Source organism: Oreochromis niloticus, linkage group LG4 (assembly GCF_001858045.2).
Source record: "Oreochromis niloticus isolate F11D_XX linkage group LG4, O_niloticus_UMD_NMBU, whole genome shotgun sequence".
NCBI classification, from domain to species: Eukaryota; Metazoa; Chordata; class Actinopteri; order Cichliformes; family Cichlidae; genus Oreochromis; species Oreochromis niloticus.
Genome location: NC_031969.2, coordinates 31,274,834 through 31,288,657, shown reverse-complemented (window position 1 = coordinate 31,288,657; position 13,824 = coordinate 31,274,834). Strand labels below are relative to the sequence as shown.

At 42.4% G+C, this 13,824-nt stretch overlaps 1 long non-coding RNA gene across 2 annotated transcripts; it reads right to left on the bottom strand.

Annotated features, from left to right (window-relative positions):
* Window positions 1-11,431: 11,431 nt before the first annotated feature.
* LOC102080109 (uncharacterized) lies at window positions 11,432-13,556 on the bottom strand. Of its 2 annotated transcripts, XR_269180.3 has the most exons (3): window positions 13,466-13,556; window positions 12,247-12,649; window positions 11,432-12,018 (listed from the first exon to the last, which is right to left on the bottom strand). It is a non-coding gene; the product is annotated as an uncharacterized LOC102080109 (long non-coding RNA). The 2 variants fall into 2 exon arrangements; XR_003219852.1 differs by lacking the exon at window positions 13,466-13,556 and having other exon boundaries at window positions 12,247-12,772.
* Between the last annotated feature and the right edge of the window lie 268 nt (window positions 13,557-13,824).

The window sequence follows — 13,824 nt, the reverse complement described above, 5'->3', positions numbered from 1 at the left end:
CCTCCTGTTGCTAGGGGAAAATGTGTATTCCCTGTCTGGGTGGTGAGTGTTGGAGGTTCCTGTCTTCCACTCTGAATAATTGGTTGCAACGAAGATATCAAAAACCTTGTGATCGCCCATGGTTTGCATGAAAGATGCCAATTTCTCTGCAAAAACTCACTATTTACTCCCTAAGTTGTACCTTACCCCTGCAGCCAACAGAATTAAAAAGGCCATCAACAGCCTGGTTCTGCCTGAGGTTTCTTCCTGTTATAAAAGGAAGTTTGTCCTTCCCGCTGTCAGCCAAGTGGTTGCTCAGAGGGGGTCGTCTGAATGCTGGGGTTTTCTCTGTATTACAATAAAAAGTGCCCTTGAAGTAACTGTTGGAGAATACTTTGAGAGTTGGCATCTAGCATGCAAACTACTGGTGATGAACTTTTTCAGCGATGCTTAAGAGCCGAGTCCAAAATATGGGGTCCTGTCATGGTCACTTAGCTGTGTTGTACCATTAGCTTTGATTTGACCTCCTCTGCTGGAGTATAAACAGCTAAAGAAACTAAAGATTTACAGACTGGCACAACACAGGAGCTTAGACTTTGTGAACTTGCTATATTCTTAGTAACTGAGTTAAGCTAGTGCTGCAAATACTGTAACTTTGCCCTTGTTGATAAAACAACGTGCACAGATATGTGTGGATTAGTGTAAATGGCACTATTATATTATTATAATGCCCTCATGAAAATATGCCAATTATGTCTTGACAGTGTGGAGTGCTGCAGGAGCTGTTCTCAAATGATCCTCTAGTGGCCAAGTGTTGTACTGCGTCCCTTTGGCTCAAAATAGGTCACACATTAACCCATATACAGCATGTGAAATGTTTCAGACAAGGGTGTAGCACAAATCTTTTATGTGACAGTCGGTGTTTCCTCTGCTGCTCCTCTTGCAGTGACACAGAATCAGTCACGTAACACAGCTCAGAGACGCTGCAGGAAGCAGAGGGTAATATGTACATCTGAGAGGGAAATGTAGGACACTTCATCAGCAATTTGCATCTAACAGCGGTATATATGCATGTGAGCGTACGCAAGGCTGGTTAAAAATAGATCAGCAAACAGTTGGCTGAGGTTCCGTGTGACCAGCGTCCCAGGGTTACCAGCTTGTCACCGCCTGCTGTCAATAGCATGGGTTGGCTTGACCTTCAACTTGTTTTTTGCTTTCAAACTAAGGTAGATGTCATGATGACTAATGGATTAAGCACAGTGACTGTGAAAGTATGAGTCCATGATGTTAAGTACTGACTTTTTTTTATCAAAAAAATGGCATTTGCCTTTGGGTGTTGCATGTAAGACTACATACTACAGATTAGGGCTACTAGGCCTATACATCTGCCAGAGAGTGGAGAGCTATGTACCTGCTTAGTGTTTCCAACATATTAAATCCTTTTAACCTCATTATTTTTAATGAAATAAAAACAACAGACCAGCAAACACCTGCCTGTATTTATATGCTTCCTGAAAACAGAACTTATTAACAGGTGATTCACATCAAGGAACTAAGCACAAAGGCAAGAATCCCCTTTCCGTGTCCATGAGAGAGGTAGCTTATTCTGTGTAGCTGCTGCTATGGACAAAAGCTCAAACATTAGACCAAACAAATATGAAGCCGCATCAAAAGCCTAAACACTTTCTGATTTCTTCAGCATGATGTCATTGAGTTGATGTCAGTAAGTCTCTGATGCCAAAAATGAATGAATTAGTCTCCAGAGGCTTAGTCTCCATTCAGAGTAACTCTACACATATATAGTATCCATGTTTCAGCCTAAATGTGACCAACTCTTTGCAGTTCTCTTTGATCCGCGTTTGACCCTGACCGACACCATTGACTGGGTGACTGTGACTGCCTCGGCTCAGGCCGAGATCCATCTTATATTGGCCCAGTGTCAAGTGTGTTCTGGTATTTGGGCCCACACAACGTTTGCCAGCGCCAGAGGTGTGGCGAGCCCAGATGAGGCCAGAATGCATTCAAGATCTGACCAGAAATTGTATAACCAATTTGGTCGGAGACCATACCAGTGAACCGTGGGGAAACACAACGAAAACAATGACACAATTTAACTGAATCATTTACAATCTGGTGGAAATAATCATTTCTGTAAAGTAAAAACATCTGGAAGAATACAAATATTCACTGAAAAGCTATGGACACTTCACATGCTCATTGCTCATACATCAGCAGGGTGCACCCTAAAACATATCTTCCTTTTCCATCACTTTTTCACTCCAAAGTCCATCACAGCCCGAGTGCGCTGTTAAAAAAAATGACACAAAATTCCAAATTTTCCAAATCCAAACTTGTAACATATATACACACTGAATCTGTTGGGTTTTTCAAAAAATATTAATTCTAAAAAAAGACCAGTGAAAACATGAAGCCGACATCAGAATCAGAATAATAACAAACAAGGAATTAGACACGAATCATTATCACCACTAGCACACCGAAAACCTTCACATTCCTCCAGCAAACATGAGAGCTGGTGTCCACCCATCATGTAGTAATACTTGCAAAATACAGACTAGAGACTGAAGCACTTATCATTTTGCTTAGTTGTGGGCTGTATCTTTCACGTCTCATTCAATTGTGTTTGGAGCACTGGTTGCACTGGTTACCAACTGGACACCAACTGTCTGCCATCTATAATCCAGTTTTGAGATCTCTTCACAGATGCCTTAATGCCCACTCACGTGACCCACACCCTTTTTCACAACTTAGCTCTGGTGATTAGGTAGAGGATCAATAGGGGGTCCATGACCCTCCTGGGGACACTCCCATAGGGCTGAAATCTGGACTCTCCACCAGTCGCTTGTAGAACTGAAGAAGCTTCTCGGATGAGAGGTGAAACGTCTTAAAGGAAACTAAAAGAAGTCCAGACGCTTTTCCTTCCAAGCTCCTTAGACTACAATGACCTGGATGACTGAGAACCTTCACAGATGTACTGGTTAGCTTTACAGGTTTTACAGGAACTGTTTTCTTTTCTGGCCATTTTAAAAAACAAATTTTAAGTCACAGAAGCTCTCTGCTAGACAAATTGATTGCTTCTTTAATCAAGAGGTTGCACCTCCGGTAACATCATTTGAAAAGAATTATTCTAATTATTATTTAGCCTGTAGGATAAAGCAAAGAAACTCACCCTTTTCACAATTAAACAGATACTAATTTGATAGAGCCTTTCTTCCAGATTAATAATGGTAAGACGAAGACTGAATCGAGACTGAGAGCTGAAAATAAATGTTGGCTTCAATCAAGTGACAAAGACCATGATGAAAACCTCCAGTTAGTTCAGGTCTCAACAAAGCCGGCCTGAGACTCTGAAAGAAACATTCAGTGCTTTTTAATCAGTCTTATTCAATCATTACAACCTGGAGTGAAGTGTATTGATCAGAGCCTCTCCGGAGAGTCCACTAATCATTACGAGCAGTCGCTGTGACCTCACGGGTTTATTGCTGTTAAATGACGGCTTGTAGGTGGTTATGTAAGTCACCTTCAACTACTCTGCATGTGAACATAAGCAGGTCAGCCATGTAAGTCCTGAAAATAGAATAAAAATATCGAATTATCTCAGAATCATAAATGTTGCTTTGCTGTCACAATACCTGTTCTGTCGTAGGCAGAACATGAAACTCAAAAAATTGAATTACACATTTCAGTACAATTGTTTCTGTCTATCTGGATTTTGGTTGCACAGATGCTTAAGTATCCAAAGCAAGAGATATATAGTGTTGTTTATTTTGCAGAAAGGAGTTACAAATACTTTTTGTTGTCATTCCAGTGCATGCATTTACATGAAACATATTTAAAATGCAGCATAAATAAGAAAATTGGAAATATAAGAAATGAACAGTTAGTTTCCGAGCGTACAGATTTGCGTGCAGCGGATCATGCAAACTTTGAACTGTGTGTGCAGATGCACAGCGCCACCAAAGTTTAACAGTCTTACAGCATCCAGGAAGAAAGTGTTCCTCAGTTTGCAGATTCTGCACCCTCCTGCATGAGGGGAGGGGGGCAAATGGTGTGTATTGGGTGTGCAGGGTCTTTCACAATATAGGAGACTCTATTCCTGCATCTGCGGGTGTAGCTGTCTGGGGTGCAGAGGCTGCTATCTACAATCCTCTGAGCAGCTTTCACCACCTACAGCGTTTTCTTCTCTACCCCAGAGCAACGGCCGTCCCTCACAGTGATGCAGGATGCTCTAAACCAAACATCTGTAGAATAAGTTCACCCTCCTCAGAAAGCAGAGATGTGGCACCCCTCCCCTGGCTCTGCTGCAGGGGAGGGGTGGTGCTCAAGCGGCAGGGAGGCTGATGGTGCAGGTGGAGATAATTTCTCTAATGAGGTCTCTTCCCTTTTTTAGTGACACCGGGGACCTGAGACAACTGGTGGAGTGTGGAGTCAGCTGGAAAGCTCACTGGCCCCAGAAGACGTTGGTGCCGAACTAACAGAAAAGGTTGGGCGCATTCAATAAAGCGAAAGTAAACAGTCACCCAAACACTGTGTGTGGTCTGAGTCATTCACAAGAGACACTGGTTTGCCTTCTTAAAATGGTAAATGGCCTGTATTTGTATAACGCTTTACACAACCAGTCATCCACCCATTCACACAGTGGTGATGGCAAGCTACATTGTAGCCACAGCCACCCTGGGGCCCTCTGACCACCACCAGTAGGCAACGGGTGAAGTGTCTTGCCCAAGGACACAATAACCGAGACTGTCCAAGCCGGGGCTCGAACCGGCAACTTTCCAATTACAAGGCGAACGCCCAACTCTTGAGCCACGATCGCCTCTTAACCAGTTAGGAAGTGTTGGAGCTCCAGGTAAGGTCCCCAGAGAAATGTTCACTGAGATCACTTCAACAGCAGCTCCGTCAGTGTGTAGAGGTGGAGGAAATTTCCTGAAATCCACGATCAACATCTCCTGAGACTGATGCAGACATTGTTACCACTGCACCAGCTCTCCACACTTTTTACCTCCTGCCTGTAGACAGACTCATCATTATTGGTGACGCATCCCAAAGAAGATAAATTAAAACTATTGGAGATAAAGTATCTGAATTTTAAGAGTGGGACCACACCTCCAAACACTCTCCTTCTATATAGGTTCTCATCTATATATGTTCCCCCAGTTCTACAAGCTGTTCGTTCTCGTTTATGTGCCCCACCCTCCCTCCCCTTTTCAATTCTTTAACCTCTTTGCTTTTATTTAGTACATGGGGATCTGCCAGGCCCGGGAGCTGCCGCCAGTCCCCTTCAAGGCCTTCACCAAACCGCAGCTCAATTCATGTCCAAGCCTTTATCTACTAAAACACTGTCAAACCTAAAATGAGGATGTGAGCCCAGCAAGTGAATACAAAAGAAAAAGAAAATGTTAAAAAGAACATGAAATTAAAGAAACAGCAAAATGTACATTTTTCAGGCGATGGGGTTCTTTTGGCTTCAGCAGGTACACTGGGGCTGTTCAGAATTAGCATGTCCGTGTCTGAGGCCATGGTTCTCGGTTAAAAAGGATGCCCAGTTGCTGCCCTGAGGTGGACGAGTTTACGTATCTCTGGGTTTCGTTGATGACTCAGAGGAGACTGACAGATGGGCTGATGTGGTGTCAGCAGTGATGCAGATGCAGCACCGGTCTGCTGTGGTGGAGAGAGCTAAATGTGAAAGTGTTGATCTACGTTTGACCCTGACCTACAGCGGCTGTGAGTAGTGACTGACAGAACGAGATCATGTGACCTTCACTCATCTCTTTTCATTCTGTGTTCATGCACCACCCTACATTTAATCATTAGTCATTTTATCAGCTTTGGCTCTGAATTAATTAGATAATTAATTAATTAAATAATTGAAGTAATCTTAGATACTTTTTTTTGCACCAACAAAATCTGTGAAACCTCTTTATTTAATGGTTGTGTTTAAAAGAGCTAACTGAAGGTGGAAAAACACGTTTTGAAAAAACTGAAACAAAACATGTTTGGCAAATAAATCACAGAGCACCTGGTGGATTCAGCTGCTTCTCAAGTTCCCTGTGAAGAGATTAAATTTTTAGATGATGAGGAGACTGTAACCTTCCTCACATTCATTTAAAGAAAGCAGACAAAATCATGTGTTGTGTTAAACTGTAAGTGTTTTGAGTTCTTGAAGATAACTGAATGAAAAACCATCACAATTTGCTAGACTCTTTTGCTTTGGGGATGCTCATATGAATCCTGCTGCTGGTTAATGGTTACTTTAATGGAGAATTAATACCTCCATTAAACCTAATCATAATATCTCTGTGTACGTTTTGGATGAAAATGCACATGATGTTGAATTTTCTGATATATCTGCGTATATTTAGATTGAAATTGGACTTTTGTTTTTGTATTAGAATACCTTAGGTACCCTATCTTAAACCAAACATGGCTTCATTCTGCCTCACACCCAGGGTAAATAGGAAAACTCTTCATAACCAAGGCTAAGATTTGATTTTGTCTCACAGTTACTTAACTCCAGCTGCAGTGACTTGACTGCACATCTGCAGAGTTCACAGCCAGCCACAGGTGTGCAGGTGCGTTTTCCTCATGACAACACGTTATTCATAACATTCATAACAGGCTATAAAAGCTGCGACCATCAGAGACTTGGTTGTCCTGGAGACATGATGCAACGAGCAAGCATGAAGTAAGTGTTACAAAATGGAAACGTGGAGGGAGATGTGATCGTTCAGCAACAGGAAGTCTTACGTACGGGATGATGATGTTTACTAAGAACTTGGAGTTTATTCGGCTCAGTGAAAAAAGGCTAAATGACTCAAAGAAAAATCTCTGATTGAAAAACATTCTGTCTGTCTGTGTTGCCCGTGTGGAAGCCCACAACTCTATGCTGGCGGGAGCTGAAAAAGAGCCTGCTGCAGTGTGAAAAGCGGCCTCGTTGTTTCCTTGGGAACTAAAAGGAGGCTTTCCATCTTTGAGTTGAGTGCTGTGAGAGAGTGACACCGACCAATTAGGAGGTTAGAGAGCCGGCGGCGCAGTGCCTCTCACATGGCCTTGGTAAATTATCTTCAAGAGCCTTCAGAGTCGCACTAGTGAAGATTGTAATTAAAAAGCAGGAAGAAAACAGCTCGGAAAATTATTAAAGCTCTGGACTTTATGCGAACTGCATTAAACTTTTTCCATCTGCTTCAGTTCCTCCTTCTTAATTGGCACTAGTGGCGTAGGAATATTTTGTTTGATGCGGCACTCAAAATCTATTACTCTAAGTGGACCTTTTAGCTTGTATTTAGTTAAAAGAGGCACACAAATAGATTTTGGTGCATACTAATATGATTTGAGTCGCTTTAAGATCATTTAAACACTCAAATCTGAAGGTAAATCACTGTGTGCACAGGGGAGTGTTGTCCGATTACCAGCCCTGCTCTCATGTTGTGAACATCAAACTCTGACCCTGCAGTTCAAATATCAGAGCCGAAATTGAGATTCATCAGGCTAGACGACGTTTTCCTTTCTTAGCCGAGTTCAACACATTATACATTCAGAGATGATCTTCTGCTTATTCTGACGAGTGGTTATTTGAGTTACTGTTGCCCTCCTGTCTGCCCACTGTTCACCTCTGACATCTGCAAGGCTTTTCCTAACAGAGAACTTCTATTCACTGGATATCTTAATTTAATTTTTAGCCCATTTAGAGTCACTTAAATCTCCTTTCTCCTTTGGACTTCAGCAGGTTAATGTGAATACACTGGATCACTGCCATGTGATTGGCTGATTATATATTTGTGTATGTAAAAAGTAGGCCATTATCTGTTTTTGTGAAACTACTTTTGGCAAGAAAGGAAAGATTATAGAGCCTCGACTAGTTGTACTTGATTTCTTGACTATTTCAAATGACATACTGTGAATATCCTTTGTGATCATAAATAAAATATCAGGAGCATTGCATCTAACCAAAGACAAAATAAAAACCTCTCTGCAGATGAAAATAATCACTGCTCTATTTCTTGCACAGCAGCTTGAATTAATGACTTGACTGTTAAATAAACTCCACACAGGTCTGAGTGGATGTCTACAACATTTCCAGGGGGCAGAGGAGGCAAATTTGGGGTTTTGGGGGGTTTTGGCGGCAAACCATCTCTCCCTGAGGTTAATATCCGATGTCACACAGTCCTCAGTGTGTTCTGGTGCATGGGGATCTTGTTACCAGGCCAAGCAGACATGAGATCTCGTGTTGTCGTCTGTTCAATGTTACGAAATAAACGTCTGCCTCCCTTAATCAGTCTCCACCAGCAGTTGCTCCTTGTCAACACATTTAACTGCTGATGGCAATTAACATGATGATTTCAAAAGCCAAATGCTCTGACATTCACACATTCAGCGTAATTCAAAGCTGCTGTTATCATGTTTTCTGCACACTTTGGTAATTAAAGAAGCACACACAGGCCTCTAAATACAAACAGTGAATCAATAAAAATGTCTCCTGAACACGAGGGGTCATTGGGCTTTCTAAATTTCTGCAATCAGTGAAAATCAAGAGGCAGCAGATGTAGAGCAAATCCACCGTGAGATCAGTGTACTAGGCAGGCCAATATAATCATAAAACCAAGCAGTTCACGGGTCACAGCAGCGGCTATTATGATGCAGATTCTTCCTTGAAGTCTGAGTAAATAAACTCTATTGAGACCTTTGAACGCAGCAGCAGCGTGATCCTTTACAGCTCCTGTGAAAATATTTTAATGTGCTTTCGGGGATTGTACTGTAGATGGTGAGACATGCAGAAAACACACCTTCCCCCTAACACAGGGGCTTTCAAAGGTGTTCTAGTTTCAGGGCCACACAGAGCCCAAGTTGAACTCAAGTGGGTCAGACAGGATTAGGAGCTTAGCGAGGTAATTCTAGGTTTAACCACAAACGGTATAAAAGATGGATGTAGCCACGCTGACACCACATACTGGCTTGTGTTCAGAGGCCTCGAGCTGAGCGTCGCTATCCTGTTTAAAACTGGACGTAACGAAGGAGGGAGGGATCCGACTGTGAAGCCACATGCTTATTGGCTAGCCAAAATACCTAAAAATGTTTTATTCGGCGTGACCTGAAACATGTGACCGAGCCTATAAACTCACAATTGAAGTGTTTACTGAGTTCAGATGAGCGGTGGGTTAGTTAGGAATATGTTTTATATGTGCAAAGTATTCAAATCTGCAGCTACGTCTCTAACACTGCTGGAACTGCGACTACTAGAAGACGGATCAAGCGCAGAGGACCTGCCATCTTTAACCTTTCATCTGTAAATGGATCCAGTTTAAAGTTTAAAAGCTCTACTGTGCAGCCATCAGCTTAAGCACTAAGAAGAAACTTGATGTTACAATAAACTTAAGCAAAAATAACTTTCACCACTAAATCCCAAGATGAACATCTTTCTCCAGCATTAATCTCTTACTTGCAACATTGTTACATTTTACTACTTTTTGATGTTCTTTATAGATTGTTATCACCATTTTGTCACCATCATCTGATGACATCTCTGATTGAAGTACAAGGTACTTTCCCACAGACCTCTACAGAAGTGAAAGTCTTTCATTAACCACAAGCGTCGCCTCCTCACTGCACTGACCTCACGTATTAGACCCAGTACCTATATCCATTCATTCATACTTTATAAGGAGCTGTTATGGAGCAACTATGGCAACTTATGCTGCACACCTAATCTGTGGTTATGTTTGACGTATGCTATTTAATGATCGATAACTTATGACGCCATTAAACATTAAACACATATTTAAACAACCTGGCGTATTAACTTAATGAATTATGCAGTTGTAATTAGACTCAGGTCTTCCCGTCTTTTAACCGTAGAGCTGTGACACTGATATATGAATTTACACTCTGCAGTTTTTACCGGCTTTCCCTCCTGGCTCAAAACAGAGCTGATTTGACTTTTGTAGTTATTATAAACAAAGCACACAATGATATAATGCTGTTTAACACCATACTAATACCTGCAAACTACCTTCAGCTATCATTGATGCTGCACTGGCCACGTTCATTTCAGCCTCTGTGTTTTTGTAACATAAAATATTCCACTCTTATCAAGTTAATGACCATCATCATGTGACTGCCAATAGCCTGGCTGCTGATTGTAGGGTAACTGAACCCAGACAAGGAAAAGATATCTTGATTTGCTGAACATGTGTTGTAGACAAAGACCCCAAACTGCTGCTTGTGTGCTTGTCAAAGATTAAATACACCCCCCACACACGCAGCCTAAATGGCAGTATGGCAAAAGCACACTGGCCATCTCCACTCCTCATGTGATGTACTGCTGGTGGTGATTATTGAGTTGAGACTGCTTTGCTTTGCTCTCCAGGAGTACCTGAAACAGGATGGACAGAGAAAGAGAGAGAAATCCATCCACACAACAACCCACAGTACACCTGCTCAGCTCGTGACAAGACTAATTTACTGCATGAATGAAAGAAAAGAAATATTTTCAGAAAAATTCATTGGCTTATCCAAATATGGTCACTTCTGGCTCCAAAATAATCAGATGGTCCTGACCAGGATGAAAAACCTCAGGGTTTAAAATGTTAGCTTGCAGATGAGTGACGTCACTGTTTCACTACAAATCGTTATTTTCGTTGTATAAGTCATCAGTTCTCTTTTGTAGCTTCTCTTTCTCTTCTTCTGCCGTTCAGTCAAAGCAGATAACTGCTCCTTACTGAGCCTGGAAGTGTTTCGTCATTCCCACCTTCGCCAATTGCTTTCTCATAGAGGTGTCATGGTCCGTGGGAGCAGCTGAGGGGTTTTTGTGGATGTTTCTGTGGTCAGTTACAGGAGTTCGTTCAGTCACCTACTGTGGTAACTTGGCCTCGTCTACGCTCTGCTCTTCCCTCGTCCTGTCTTCGTGTTTAACTCTGCTCCCTCGTGCACAGGTCTCCGTACCATCCCACCCTGGACTCACCGGCTGTTGTTCACTTCCTCCAGCGCTGGCTTCCTCGTTCCACCTCTGTTGTCAGCTCTCATTAAGGAAATCATCATCCAGTCACTTCACCTGCCTGTCCTCCTGCCAGCCCTGGTGCTCTTGGCCACTCAGGGAACCATTCCTCCCCCTGTACTGCCCCTCTCTGGATGCTCCAACGGAAGCCCTCCCCACAGCTCTTCAGCCTGGCCCTCCATGTGAGCCAACAGCACCTTTGTCAGATTCTCCTTACTCACCTGCTCCCTACCTGCCAGTAACTGCTTCTCCCTGTGGTGCAGAACTCCCGTGGTTACCTCTCAGGACAGCCCTCCTTATAAGCTGTCCCCGTTCCTTCCTGCTCCTGCTTCACTCTTCTTATCTTCATAAATAAAATTTTGTACATAGTTCTCATTGAGTCTGCTTTTGGGTCCAGCTCTCATATGAACCTCGGATCATGACAATTGTAGCACATTCTGATTTTTATTTGATTCATTTATTTATTTAATGCTGACTTTAGTTTGTGCAGGAGATACAAAAATGAGAGCTCACTTCCCCGATTCGGGGCTGAGAACCATGACCTCAGACCTGTGTTACAAAGTAACGCAAAAGTAATTAAACAAATTCATTTGCTTCTTCCCTTAAAACAATTTCAGTGACAAAAATATGAGTTAAAAATACTTGCATACAATCTTTAAAAAAAGTCTCCACAAAGATTTTCAGATTTCTCAGACTGGGTGATTTAAGAGTTGCTTCAATCACCACATTTTTTCTGTCAACTATCTAATATAAACATTTATATGACAGGATACAAGCCATGAACACTTGTGCATTTACACATTTTGCACACATGCACCTTGTAACATGCACTGATGATAAAAAACAGTTTGCTCATTGTCTCTATGTTCTTGCTTTACAACTGGAACAATCTGTTTTCGAAGCAATGTTCTGGTAGCCGTGGAATAAAATTCACCACAAGAGCTGCCTCTGATGTGCATCCAAGAGGATCTCATGTGATGCTTTCAAGACCACTCGATGATCTGTAGGCATCTCTTCATCCGGGGCCTCTGACACCAGAGCCAACGGTCACGCAGTACACAATCCACCAGAGATGGAGAGATAAAACACGGCACAGAGAGAGATGAGGTCAAAGAAAAGGAAAAGGATGGTCTTCGTGAAGCTGACACAAAGCAAAGCACCTCATATGTATTATGGCGATATCATTTAGCATTTCATTTGCATGTAAACATCATCAGCGCAATGTGTGTGTGTTTTCAGGCCTCTCAGTGAAATACCTCTGAGTGCTCTTAGCATCTATTTGTTCCTGCTGTTGCTGTGAAAGAGGTTTGTGGGAGTCCTGCATGTTTGGGGCTCTGGGATCTGGTCCAGGCCAGGTGCGGCGCAGCTGTTATCCAGGGGTTAAAGTCTCCACAGAGGGTCACAGGCGGCTCGGCTCATCCCTGAGCTCCTCGCCGGCAACGAACGCCCACACAGCCTTCCAGAGCAGAGCATCTTTCCTCTCTGCTCAAAACCACCCACATCTCTCTCTCTTTCGCTCCCTTTCACTGTTTTTTTTTTCAACTCTCCCACTCTGTCTCCATCAAGCTCTCATCCCTCTATTCCCATTCTCCTCACTCACTGCTTACGGAAATGGCTGCTGCTCAGCATCAGCCATCAGATGTCACGGCAGTTGAGAGGCTGAGAGAGTGAAAAAAAAAATTACATTCACCAAAGGAGGCACTTCTGCTGTGCGGTGTTGTGACCACACTGCTGTTTGGTTCAGCACTTGTTGTAGTGTGTGTGTGTTTGTGTGTGTGTGTGTGTGTGTGTGTGTGGACCAAGAGTGTAGCAATGCTAGTTGGCATGCTTTGCTCTGCACTGCCATCATGTGGTCGGTAAGAGCATAAATAAGAGCTCAGTTTCTCACTTAAATCTTGGCTGTTTGTTCACATGCAGTTAGTTGGTGTCATTTTTTCTGATTAAGATGTGAGGGACAAATTGTCTTAACTGAATTAAATGTGTTTATTCCTTAATAGCCAGTTTATCCACATCTTTTTCTGACAGCTGAAAATTTGGTCCCGGAAATCGTTCAGTTCAACTCAATTCAATTAATAAAAACACACACAGAGCCAAATAACAACAAACAAGTCACTCCAGGGTGTTTTATATTGTAGGGTAAAGACCCTACAGTAATGCAGAGAAAACCCCAACAATCAGAGAACCCCTTATGAGCAAATAGTTGGCGACAGCGGGGAGGAAAAACTCCCCTCTAGCAGAACCAGGCTCAGGGAGGACTGCAACCACTTTGGGTGTGAGGAGGAAAAATATCTAATGATTAAATGGTTGATGCACTGAGCACAGTTTTCATCTAATGCAGTCTTCGTGGCATTTATTTTACAAAAATGGTAGCTCACTTTCAAAACAGTAGACCTCATCTTACTATAATGATCGTAACGTGTGCATGTATATCTGTTCAGTAACTCGTCTTACTAAATCAGTCACGGAGGAACTTACTGTAAAAACTGCTCAGGATATCAGGATCATCAACATGTAGCTAATGCTACAATGGTACATTCGCTATGTAAGCTATAGCTAGCTTGCTAACTGTAGCTTTGTTCCCCTTAATGTTACTGCTAGCAAAATCATTCTAAATGGTAATGCTTGTAGGCTAGCTTGATAAGCTATTTTCAATAGCTTGTGTGATCGGAGAACTAACTTATTTACGGTGTAAAACAATATTTATTTTACATAATTAATCAATTATTAGCACAAAGAAAATGAGTGCTGCTAGCTTTCTATAGTGATAGGTTAGAGCAGAGCTGGTCAGCCAGGTGTTTCATTAGATCCACAGCCAACCTCTGTCATTATACTCA